The sequence below is a fragment of the Tursiops truncatus genome, chromosome 7 (assembly GCF_011762595.2).
Source record: "Tursiops truncatus isolate mTurTru1 chromosome 7, mTurTru1.mat.Y, whole genome shotgun sequence".
Lineage (NCBI taxonomy): Eukaryota > Metazoa > Chordata > Mammalia > Artiodactyla > Delphinidae > Tursiops > Tursiops truncatus.
The window spans coordinates 47,868,701-47,881,288 of NC_047040.1; the positions used below are offsets into that span (position 1 = coordinate 47,868,701).

At 34.3% G+C, this 12,588-nt stretch overlaps 1 long non-coding RNA gene across 1 annotated transcript in view; it reads left to right on the top strand.

Moving 5' to 3' along the window:
• Positions 1-12,588, top strand: part of LOC109549359 (uncharacterized) — a 319,510-nt gene that overhangs the window by 73,513 nt on the left and 233,409 nt on the right. The window contains exon 3 of the long non-coding RNA XR_002175643.3: positions 12,194-12,257. This is a non-coding gene — a long non-coding RNA (uncharacterized lncRNA). The remainder of the gene's footprint in view (positions 1-12,193; positions 12,258-12,588) is intronic.

Below are 12,588 nucleotides of genomic sequence, written 5' to 3' on the forward strand. Positions count from 1 at the left end.
CATATTATAAGTATTCCTTTAAAGATTGTTGACTTTGTTTTGGGAGTTAATTAACTAATGATTGACAGACTTGATCCTTCTGAGGCTGTTTTTAAGCCTTTTGTTTTTCTGGGGAAACGAAAACTTTTCTTTATTCTAGGGCTATCTTAATTGTATATTAAGGTATGAATCTTCTGGAATCTCTGTTGAATGCTCTGGGTTTTCAAAAGGACCCTTAAATCTGGTTAGTTGGAACTTCAGTGTCTCCCAGCCCTGTGTGAACTCAGGATTACTCACCTTACTTCTCCAAAGTCATTTCTCAATATTGTGAAATTTCATTCTACATATGCCTATTTGTATTCTGCTAAGGACCCAAAGTGATCCACGTGAAGATTTATTTCATGCTTCCTCTGCATAGCTTCCTTTTCTCCAGTAGTCTGTCCTGCAAGATCTTAGCTTCTCAAAACTCCCATCTTTGTTTTCTCAACTTAGTGAGATAACTCGCTTATCATCACTATAAATAAGTATATATGTACCTATGTATATGTGTTGTGCACACACACACGTACACACACACACACGTGCACACATACACACAAGGGATGTAGACCTCAGCATCTTCCTTTGTTTTGATCCAGGAGTAAAGCTTTTTTTTTTTTTTAAGAGTAAAGCATTTGACTTCTGTATGTCACAGTTTGTGATTGGGAAGAGGGCTTGTGCTAGACAGCATTTGACATAGCCCCCAGTAGTTCTCACATCCAGGTTTTCCGGCTCCTGTGTAATCCCCTCTTCCTGAGTGTGCACTGGGTGTAGACTTGCTTCTAAAAAATAGAATATGACAAAGATGGTAGAATTTACCTCTATGATTACTCTATCAACATACTTTTTATGTTGCTAGCACTATTTCTTGCTAGCACACACTCTCTCTTGCTGGCACTCTCTCACCCTTTCATTTGGTCACTCTGATGAAGCTAGGTGTCATGTAAAATAATCTATAAGGAGGCAAGCCTAAGTAGACATTTCTCCAAAGAAGACACACAGATGACCAAGAGGCACAGGAAAATATGTTCAACATTGCTAATTATTAGAGAAATGCAAATCAAAGCTACAATGAGATACCACCTCATAGCAGTCAAAATGGCTATCATCAAAAAATCCACAAACAATAAATGCTGGAGAGGGTGTGGAGAGAAAGGAACCCTCCTACATTGTTGGTGGGAATGTAAATTGGTACAGCCACTATGGAGAACAGTATGGAGGTTTCTTTAAAAATTAAAAATAGAGCTACCATATGATCCTGCAATCCCACTCCTGCGCATATATCTGGAGAAAAACATGGTCCGAAAGGATACATGCACCCCAATGTTCATTGCAGCACTGTTTACAATAGCCAAGACGTGGAAGCAACCTAAATGTCCATTGACAGAGGAATGGATAAAGAAGATGTGGCACATATATACAATGGATTATTACTCAGCTATTAAAAAGAATGAAGTAATGCCATTTGCAGCAACATGGACGGACCTAGAGATTGTCATACTGAGTGAAGTCAGTCAGACAGAGAAAGAGAAATATCATTTATAAGCGGAGTCTAAAAGAAATGATACAAATGAACTTACTTACAAAAGAGAAAGAGACTTACAGAGTTAGAGAACGAACTTATGGTTGTGGGGGGGAAGGTGGGGGAAGGGATAGTTAGGGAGTTTGGGATTGACATGTACACACTACTATGTTTAAAATGGATAAACAACAAGGACCTACTGTATAGAACAGGGAACTCGGCTCAATATTATGTAACAACCTAAGTGGGAGAAGAATTTGAAGAATAGATACATGTATATATATAACTAAATCATTTTGCTGTACACCTGAAACTATCACATTATTAATCAACTATACTCCAATATAAAATAAAAAGTTTTAAAAAAAGAGGCAAGGAATTAGGGGAGGCCTCCAGCAAATGGCTCTTGAAGAACTGAGGCCTCCATTTAAAAGCCTGTGAGAAACTGAATTCTGCCAACTATCTCTGAATGAGTTTGGAAAGAGATCATGCGAACCTTGAGACAACTATGTCCGTGGCCTACATTTTGTGCAGTCTTGTGAGAGATCTTGAAGAAATGGACCCAGCTGTGCTGTGTCTGGATCCTTGACCACAGAAACTATGAGGTAATAAGTGCTTGTTATCTTAAGCTACTAAACTTTGGACTAATGGGTTATGTAGTAAGAGATAGCTAATATAGGACTACACCTTTGTTCCTTGGAATTTGGAATTAATTTGTCTGATTTTATTGTTTCTATGTAGTGTTCTTAATTTTTGGAGAGGGCAATGTGTATGAATACCATTTTTATATCTGCTTTAACTGGAAAACAAGTCTTTTTTTAGTTTCAAATAAGTAGAAAATTATTACTTGCATATCAACAAATGCAAACATTCTTTAGTTAATCACAGTAAAATGTTATGGTATGATGGAATCAAAATTAAAAGTTTCTAAAATTCAATTTTATTTATAAGGACTTAAAATAGCAATAATAGCTACTCTTTCCATGTTTAGTACACATGATATACCAATAAACTATAGAAAACCAATTTTTATAGAAGTATATTTATACCATATCATTGGCCAGACCATTTATCAAAAGAGCAAAGTGTAGAAACAGGAAATATTTCCTTCACAGTATATTAATTTGACTAGAATAATAAATTCTACAAAATATCTTTTTGCATGATAACCATGTCCAGCATTATTGTGATCTTTGTCCTTTCTTTAAAATTAAGAAGCCAAATATGTACCTTATGAGAAGATTTTAATTACAAAGCATTTTTTAAATTAGTTTTTATTGGGATATAGTTGCTTTACTATGTTGTGTTAGCTTCTACTGCACAACAAAATGAATCAGCCATACATATACATATATCCCCTCCCTTTTGGATTTCCCTCTCATTTAGGATACCACAGTGCATTAGGTAGAGTTCCCTTGTGACAAAGCATTTTTTTTTTATTATTATGGGGATTTGAAACTGATGCTTGCCTTGGTTAAATTATCAACAGCTCTATATTTACATTTAGCGGATACATAATTATTTAAGCTTTATTAACAATTAAACACAGAAGGTGTTTTTCAGAATTATTCATTTTATCCAAACCTTTCCTTTTGCTCTTCATAGAATTTTTTATGAAACTGCCTTTGGCTACATAGGAAACAGGAAGGATTGACATTTTAACAATTAGAAGTATTCAAATATTTGATGAGATTAGTATTTTATTAACTAGAAAGTTTTAAATTCTACATAACATTTTCAAATATATTTTTGCTAACTTTACAATGTATATATTAAACCATTTCCTTTTCAGAGAAGTGGCTAAAACCTATAGTCAAAAAGGAAGTTATTAAGATTTATATGTGAGTGTTAAGGAATTAAAAGGCTCTGTCGCTATAGCAAATGCTTTAGAAATTTGCTTTAAGCATAGAGTTTATCAAGAGTCTCTTTTTATTAAAAAATAGATTTCCTGTTGGATATAGAATCCCATAGTTCTCATCCAGACTCTTGGCAGCACTTTACTTTTAATAAGGAAAAAAAAAAGATCTTCAATCTGGGATTTTTATTGCACTTGATTAAACTTCTTTAATAAAACTTAAAAGACATTAAAATTATGCATAAGTAATATTAAAACTCACTAAGGCACAAACATACATGAGAAGAGAAATGAAATAATCTTGTTGAAACAAATTACTGATATGCAATTTCAATGAGGATCTAGAGAATCTTTGAAAAGCTTATAAATTTTAACATTTGTTTGCTATTGACAAATTTATTCTTATGAACTTAAAATGCAATTGTACATTTAATCTCTATTATTTAGAAATGATTGTGTCCAGGTGTTAGTGCGGTAACTGCTCTCAGGCTGTCACATAAAGTAGATTAAAAAGAACATCAGGGGAATTCCCTGGCAGTCCAGTGGTTAGGACTCTGCACTCTCACTGCCGAGGGCCTGGGGTTCAATCCCTGGTCAGGGAGCTAAGATCCCACAAGCTGCACAATGTGGCCAAAAAATAAATAAATAAATAAATACTATCAGTTTACAATAAAGAGTACCTATTTTTACAAGATGCAGTCTTTTTGTAAAAGAATGTTTATGGAGCTTTATTTGAAAAGTTTAAGGTAAATTTAAAACTTTAAAATTTTAAGATAAAAATTCAAATTTTTGTAACAAATGAACTAAGAAAATAACAACTCTTGGACTTTTAATATCAGGATGTCAGGATTATGATGTAGACATTTGAAATGTACACACATACCATCCTGAAGTGGCTCCCAATGGCCAAATCTGGAACAATTTGCACTCTGTAATAAATAAATAATGATAAATAATGGATTATAATCTAACCCATAGAATCATATAAATATCTATGTAATGATCTAAATAGTGTAAATAATTGAATAAATAAATGGGGAAGATAGACAAACTTTTCCTAAAACTAGAATTACACTTAATACATGGAAAAGAGAAACAAATGCATAAAGAATGAAGGAAATAGAAAAACCACTATGGCATATATTGGAATAGTAATGGCTTCAGAAAAAATAAATCATCAGTAGATGAGGAAAGTAGTGTGTGGAAGTATCATGAGGAACAGGATACTTATTTTGTCCCATAATATCTCAAAAAATACTTAGCAATTACAAAAGGCTCTGGCAGATTTATGGATCCTGGGATAAATGGGAGGCTGAGAGATAGGACTAGGAGTAAAGTACTGAGTCAGAATGGGGAAAAGTGTCCAAGTCTTCTCTCTCTTCTTCTTGATAAGGAGATCTTGGCAGAGGTACCTGAAAGAAGACAAGGCCTCAGATAAAGAGACTTAAGAATGAAGCTGCCAAGGCTAGGAATGCAAATATGTGAAAAGCATAACTGGCCAGAGATGCCTGAGACCTTGACTATAACTCTCTTCAGATACTGCAGTGCGCTGACTGTGCGCTTAGTCTGGTGTGTGGAGGGCACCTTTTCCCTGAGCCCTGGTAAAGCCTTTGTAATTGTCTATAGACAGGCCTGAAAAATTGCAAATAGGTTTTTAACCAGAAGATGGACTGCTCACCTAGGAATAGAAGTACTTGCATGTAGAGTAGGGAAAGCATTTTCAATATTTCACTGTTACTTATGCTATCAGATGTAGATTTTTGTAGGTGATCTTTTTCAAATTGAGAAAATTCCCCTCTGTTCCTAGTTTACTATAAGTTTTTACCATGAATGGTGTATAATTTTGCCAAATACATTTTCTTTTTCAATTGCAATGATCAAATTATTTTTCCTTTATTTTGGTAATATGGTTAATTATAATACATTGATTTATAGCTGAGCACCAAATATCCTTGCATTCTTGTATAAACTTTTGGTTCATGATGTATGCTATGTTTTATATATTTTTCTATTCACTTGCTAATATTTGGTTAGTGATTTTTGCATCACTGTTCATGGGGAATACTTGGTCCATAATTTTCTCTTCTAGTAATGTCTTTAATTAGATTTGGACAGAGTGAGACTGTCCTTATAAATAATTTGAGAATTGTTCTTTCTTATTCTACTTTATAAAATAATTTTTATTGATTTGGTATTTGTTTTTCATTAGGTGTTATAAAATATTCACAGGTGAATTCCTCAAGTCTTGGAATTTACTTTTTGGGAGATTTTCATTTACAAATCTAATTTCTCTACTAGATAATAGGCTATTAAGATCTATTTGTTCTTGTGGCATATTTCATAACATTTGTCTTTTAAGTCATTTGCCATTTTATCTAAGTTGTCAAATATGTTACAATAAAGTTTATACACACACACCTTTTTCTTTATAATATCTGTACAGTCTGTACTAATATAGCATTTCTTTTCCTTTTCTTATCCATATAATGCATAGTAGTGACCCCTTTTTCATTTCTAATTTGGGTAATTTGTGTTCTCTCTCCCTCTCTTTGGGATCAATCTACCTACAGATTTTAAAAAAAAAAAAACTTCACTGTGGTAAGAACACTTAAAATGAGATCTATCGGGCTTCCCTGGTGGCTCAGTGGTTGAGAGTCCGCCTGCCGATGCACGGGACACGGGTTCGTACCCCGGTCCAGGAAGATCCCACATGCCGCGGAGCGGCTGGGCCCGTGAGCCATGGCCGCTGAGCCTGCGCGTCCAGAGCCTGTGCTCCGCAACAGGAGAAGCCACAACAGTGAGAGGCCTGCGTACTGCAAACAAAAAAATGAGATCTATCCTCTTAGCAAATGTTCTAAGTGTATAATATAGCATTGTTAATTATAGACACAATTTGTAGAGCAGATGTCTAGAATTTATTGATCTTGCATGATTGAAACTTTATGTCCACTGATTGGCAGTTTCTCCTTCCACATACCCAATTCCTGATATCCACTGTTTTACTCTAATTCTATGAGTTTGACTATTTTAGATACTTCATATAAGTAGAACCATGCAGTATTTGTTCTGTGACAGACTTATTCTATTTAGCCTAATGTGTTCCAGGTTCATCCATGTTATTGCGTATTGCAGGATTTCCTTCTTTTTTAGCATGGAATAATATTCCAGCGTATGTATATATCTCATTTTCTTTACCTGTTTGTGTGTTCATGGACAGTAAGGTTGTTTCCATTTCTTGACTGTTGTGAATAGTGTTGTAATGAACACTGAAGTACTGGTATTTCTTCAAGGTGCTAATTTCAGTTCTTCCTGAATAAATACTCAGAAATGAGATTGCTCAATCATGTGATACTTATATTTTTATTTTCGGTGAGCCTCCATACTGTCTTTCACAGTGGCTGCATCATTTTACATTGCTACTAACAGGGTGAAAGGGTCCCAATTTCTCCACATTCTCTCAAACACTTGTTATTTTTGTTGTTGATGTTGTTTTTCTTTCTGTTTTTGTTATTTTGATAATGGCTTTCCTAACAAGTTTGAGGTGGTATCTCATTGAGGTTTTGATTTGCATATCCCTACTGATTAGTGACATTTAACATCTTTGAAAATACCTATTGGAATATCTTCTTAGAATAAGACATTCCTATTCATGTTTTAGTCTATTTTTTAGCTGGGTTATTAATTATTTTGCTGTTGAGTTATAGGAGTTCCTTATGTATTTTGGATATTAACCCCTTGTCAGATATGTGGCAAATATTTTCTGTCATTTCATAGGTTCCCTTTTCACTCTGTTTATTATTTCCTTTTCTGTGCAGAACTTTTTAGTTTGATCTAGTCCCATTTGTCTATTTTCACTTTTGTTGGCTGTGTTTTTGGTGTCATCTCAATGAAATTATCCAAGTCCGATGTCATGACGCTTTTCCTCTATGTTTTCTTCTAGGAGTTTACAGCTTCAGGTCTTATTTTTAAGTCTTTAATCTATTTTCAGCTGATTTTTCTCTATGGTGTAAAATATGGGTCCAAATTCATTCTTTCGCATGTGGCTATCCAGTTTTCCCAACAACATTTGTTGAAAAGACTGTCTTCCCCATTGTGCATTCTTGGCACCCTTGTAGAAGATCATTTGACCTTATGGGTAAGGATTTATTTCTGGCTTCTCTATTCTATTTCATTGCTCTATGTATCTGCCTTTATGCCAAAACTATAATGTTTTATTTACTATTGCTTTGCAGTATATTTGGTCAGGAAGTGTGAGGTCTCCAACTTTTTTCCTTCTAAAGATTATTTTGGCTATTTGGGTTATTGTGTGCCTCCACAAGAATTTTAGAGTTTTTTCTATTTCTGTAAAAATATGCCATTTGGTTTTTGATAGAAATTGCATTGAATCTATAGATCACTTTGAGTAGAATGGACACTTCAGTAGTAATGTCTTCTTTTTTTAAAAAAACTTATTTTGGCTGCATTAGGTCTTCATTGCTGCATGCAGGCTTTAGTTGCATCGAGCAGGGGCTACTCTTTGTTGCAGTGCACTGGTGGCTCATTGCAGTGGCTTCTCTTGTTGCAGAGCACGGGCTCTAGGTGTGCAGGCTTCAGTAGTTGTGGCACACTGGCTCAGTAGTTGTGGCACGCGAGCTTTAGAGTGCAGGCTCAGTAGTTGTGGCGCATGGGCTTAGTTGCTCCGTGGCATGTGGGATATTCCTGAACCAGGGCTCATACCTGTGTCCCCTGCATTGGCAGGCGGATTCTTAACCACTGTGCCACCAGGGAAGCCCAGTAGTAATGTGTTCTAATCCATGAACATGGGATGTCTTTCCATTTGTGTCATCTTTTATTTCTTTCATCAATTTTTAATTTTTCAGTTTATAAGTCATTCACCTCCTTAGTTAAGTTTATTACTAAGTATTCTGTTCTTTTTGATGCTATTGTAAGGGAATTTTTCCCTTAATTTTCTTTTCACACAGTACATAGTTGGTGTATAGAAATGCAAATAATTTGTGTATGTTGATTTTTTTGTCCTGCCACTTCACTGAATTCATTTATTAGTCTAACAGTTTGTATATGTCTCTGTGTGTGTGTATGTGTGTGTAACCTTTAGGGTTTTCTAAGTATAAGATGAGGTCATCTACAAACAGAAGTAATTTCACTTCTTTCTTTCTGATTTGGATGCTCTTTATTTCTATTTCTTGCCTAATTGCTCTAGCTAGGACTTGCAGTACTATGTTGAATAGAAGTGCAAGAGTAGGAACCCTTGCCTTTTGCCTTATCTTAGAAGAAAAGCTTTTAGTTTTTCACTGCTGAGTATGATGTTAGCTGTGGCATTTTCATATATGATCTTTATTATGTTAAGGTTATGTTAATTTATTTTTATTCCTAGTGTTTTGGAATGAAAACGTGTTGAATATTGTCAAATGCTTTTTTTGCATTTATTATGATAATATTTTGATTTTAAACTTGTTCTGTTAATGTGGTGTACCATACTGAGTGATTTAGGTATGCTGAACCTTCCTTTCGTCCCACAGATAATGTTCACTTGATCATGGTGTATGATCCTTTTAATGTCTTATTGAATTTGTTCGTAATATATTGTTGAGGAATTTTGCCTCTATATTTATCTGTAATATTGATTTTTAGTTTTCTTATCTGGTTTGGATATCAGATGAGGGTAACACTGACCTCATAAAATGAGTTTGCAGTTGTTGCCCGCTTATCAATTTTTTGGAAAAGTTTGATAAGGATTGGCATCATTTCTTTTTTAAATGTTTGGTGTAACTCATTAGTGAAGACATCTGGTCCTGGGCTTTTCTTTGTCGGGAGGTTTTTAATTATTGTTTCAATCTTCTTGTTAGTTATAAGTCTGTTCAGACTTTCTCTTTCTGCATGATTCAGTCTTGGTAAGTTGTAGTTTTCTAGAAATTTATGCATTTTTTTCTAGTTTATCCAGTTTCTTGGCAAATAATTGTTCATAGCAATATCTTATGATTCCTTTTACTTCTGTGGCATCAACTATACTGTCTCCTTTTTCATTTCTGATTTTATTTATTTGTGTCCTGTCTCTTTTCTTCCTTTGTTAATCTAGCTAAAGGTTTGTCAATTTTGTTGATTTTCTTCAGAAAACCAACTCTTGTGCTTCCCTGGTGGTGCAGTGGTTAAGAATCTGCCTGTCGGGGCTTCCCTGGTGGCACAGTGGTTGAGAGTCTGCCTGCTGATGCAGGGGACATGGGTTCGTGCCCTGGTCCGGGAAGATCCCACATGCCATGGAGCAACTAGCCCATGTGCCACAACTACTGAGCCTGAGTTCTACAGCCCATGAGCCACAACTACTGAGCCTGCATGCTGCAACTACTGAAGCCCACATGCCTAGAGCCCATGCTCCACAACAAGAGGAGCCACCACAATGAGAAGCCTGTGCACCACAATGAAGAGTAGCCCCCACTCATGGCAAATAGAGAAAGTCCGTGTGCAGCAATGAAGACCCAACGCAGCCAAAAATAAATAAATAAAATAAATAAATTAATTAAAAAAAACAGAATAGGTTTTAAAAAAAACTCCTAGTTTTAGTGATTTTTCTATTTATTTTGTTTATTTCTGCTCTAATTTTTATTGTTTCCTTTCCTCTGATAATACTTGACTTAGCTTTTCTTTTTGTAGCTCCTTGTGGTGTAAAGGTTAGATTGTTTATTAGAGTTTTTTTTCTTTTTTAATGTAAGTGTTTATTGCCATACACTTCCCTCTTAGAACTGCTTTTGCTGCATCTCATAAGTTTTGGTGTGTTGTATTTTCATTCATCTGAAGATATTGTCTAATTTGTCTTTTAATTTCTTCTTTGACCTATTATTCGTTCAAACTGTACTATTTAATCTCCAAATATTTATTAATTTTCTAGTTTTCCTTCTGTTGTTGATCTCTACTTTCATTCCATAGCAGTCAGAAAAGATACTTGGTATGACTTAAGTCTTCTTGTTTGTTAAGGTTTGTTTTGTGTCTTAACATGTGAGCTATACTGGATAAGGTTCAATGTGCAACTGAGAAGAACATATATTTTGTTCCTGTTGGGTAGAATGTTCTGTATATGTCTGTTAGATTCATGTGGTCTGTAGTGTTGTTCAAGTTCCCTGTTTGCTGATTTTCTGTCTGATTGATCTGTCCATTATTGAAAATGGGATATTGAAATCCCCTATTATTAATGTACTTCTGTCTGTTCTTTTCTTCAGTCCTGTCAGTGTTTGCTTTATATATTTAAGTGTTCTATTGTTGGATGCACATATATTTATAATTATTATATATTACTTTTAAATTGATTTCTTTATCATTATATACTGTTCTTTTTTCTCTTGTGATGATTTTTGGCTTAAAATGTATTTTGTCTCATATCTCGTATAAGTATAGCTGCTTCTGCTCTCTTTTGGCTGCCATTGCATAGAATATATTTTTCTACTCTTTCACTTTCAGCTTGTGTGTGTCCTTAAATATAAAGTGAGGTTTTTTGTTTATTTGTTTGTTTATTTTGTAGACAGCATATATTCATATCTTTGGGTTAAATTTTTACCATTCTTCTAGATTCCCACAGTGGAAGCCTATTTATTTTATTTCAAAACTTTCTTAATGTACACTAAAGCTATAAATTTTCTTCTAAATGCAGCTTAAGATATGTCCCAAAATTTTTAGTAAGTTGTGCTTTCATTGTCATTGAATTTCTACAATTTTCTAATATCCTTTGCAACTTCTTCCTTAACAATTGGTGGTTTAGAATTAAATTGTTTAATTTGCAGATACTCATTGCCTTTATAGGTGCTTTATTGATGTTTATTTCTAATTACATGCTAATCAAAGAACATATCTATGATATTTCAATCTTTTAAAATAAATTTTGTTTCATTTTATGTCAATTTTATAAGAAATTTGAGAATAAATGTTACTTGTTAAGTCTGGCAAACCTACCGTTAAGAAACATGCATTATATTTCATATGAAAAGCCAATTCCCACCAAGTCTGCCCAGCAAACCTATGTGATGTCTAATGGTTTAGAAGGCTCAAATGTTTCAAGTAGTCAGGAAGGTCAGTTTCTGCCAGGCCAGGAATCTTACACGTTTTGTGAGACATCAAAGAGAGGAATTCAGCCTCATTTATAAGTAGAGCAGGTGAAATCCACTGGAGGTAAATTTCTTAGTTACTTTTCAATTTCCCAAAAAACAAAGAAAACAATAATAACAGCATAATAATGGGAAGATCCCTGGACATTCACAATATATTTATAAAAGCCCCAAAGTGAAGTTAATGGAATGAAGATGAGGAGGCATATATATGTAGTAAAACCTCTTGTTGCACTTATTAAAAACAAGAACAGGCTAACCATAATGAAAGTAGCCTGTCTTTGTGTGATCAAGAATAACCTTTGCAGATTATTTATGATCACAAGAATTACTGTTAGGGAAAAGTTGCCCAAGAATTGGTGATAGACAAGAAGAATTACGGGGTGTTCCTTCGGGGTCTATTGGGTGTGTCTAGCAGGCTCATCTGGGATTATCTGATTCTGTACATGTGTGAGTATCTTTGACTTACTCTTTGCTACTGATTAGTGCATTTTACGATGCTGTAAGGGTAGATATTATCCTGTAGAAAACTGATATTTACAAATAGTTTTTGTGTGAAAGCAAAGAAAATTAATTTTGTCTGCTAGAGATGTTAGGAGTTCCTGGGTTTTGTCCAGTTTAGAAGATTACAACCTCAAACCTATGGTTTTATTTTGTGTGTAAATTAGAAATCTTACTTGAATATTCTTTTCCTCAACCTTTTTATAGGCATAACTTGGAGATATTTCGGGCTCAGTTGCAGACCACCATGATAAAGCAAATTCACAATAAAGTGAGTCACACAATTTTTTTTGTTTTCCAGTGTATATAAAAGTTATGTTTACACTATAGTCTATTAAGTATGTAATAGCTATGTCTAAAACAAGTACCTACCTTAATTGAAAAATACTGCTAAAAATTGCTAACCATCATCTGAGCCTTTAGTAAGTCATAGTAGTAGCATCAAAGATCACTGATCACAGGTTACCGTACAAATGTAATAATAATAAAAAAGTTTGAAATATTGTTAGAATTACCACTATGTGATACAGACATTAAAAGTGAGCAAATGCTGTTGGAAAAAATGGCTCCAATAAATTAGCTCTAAGCAGGGTTGCTGCAAA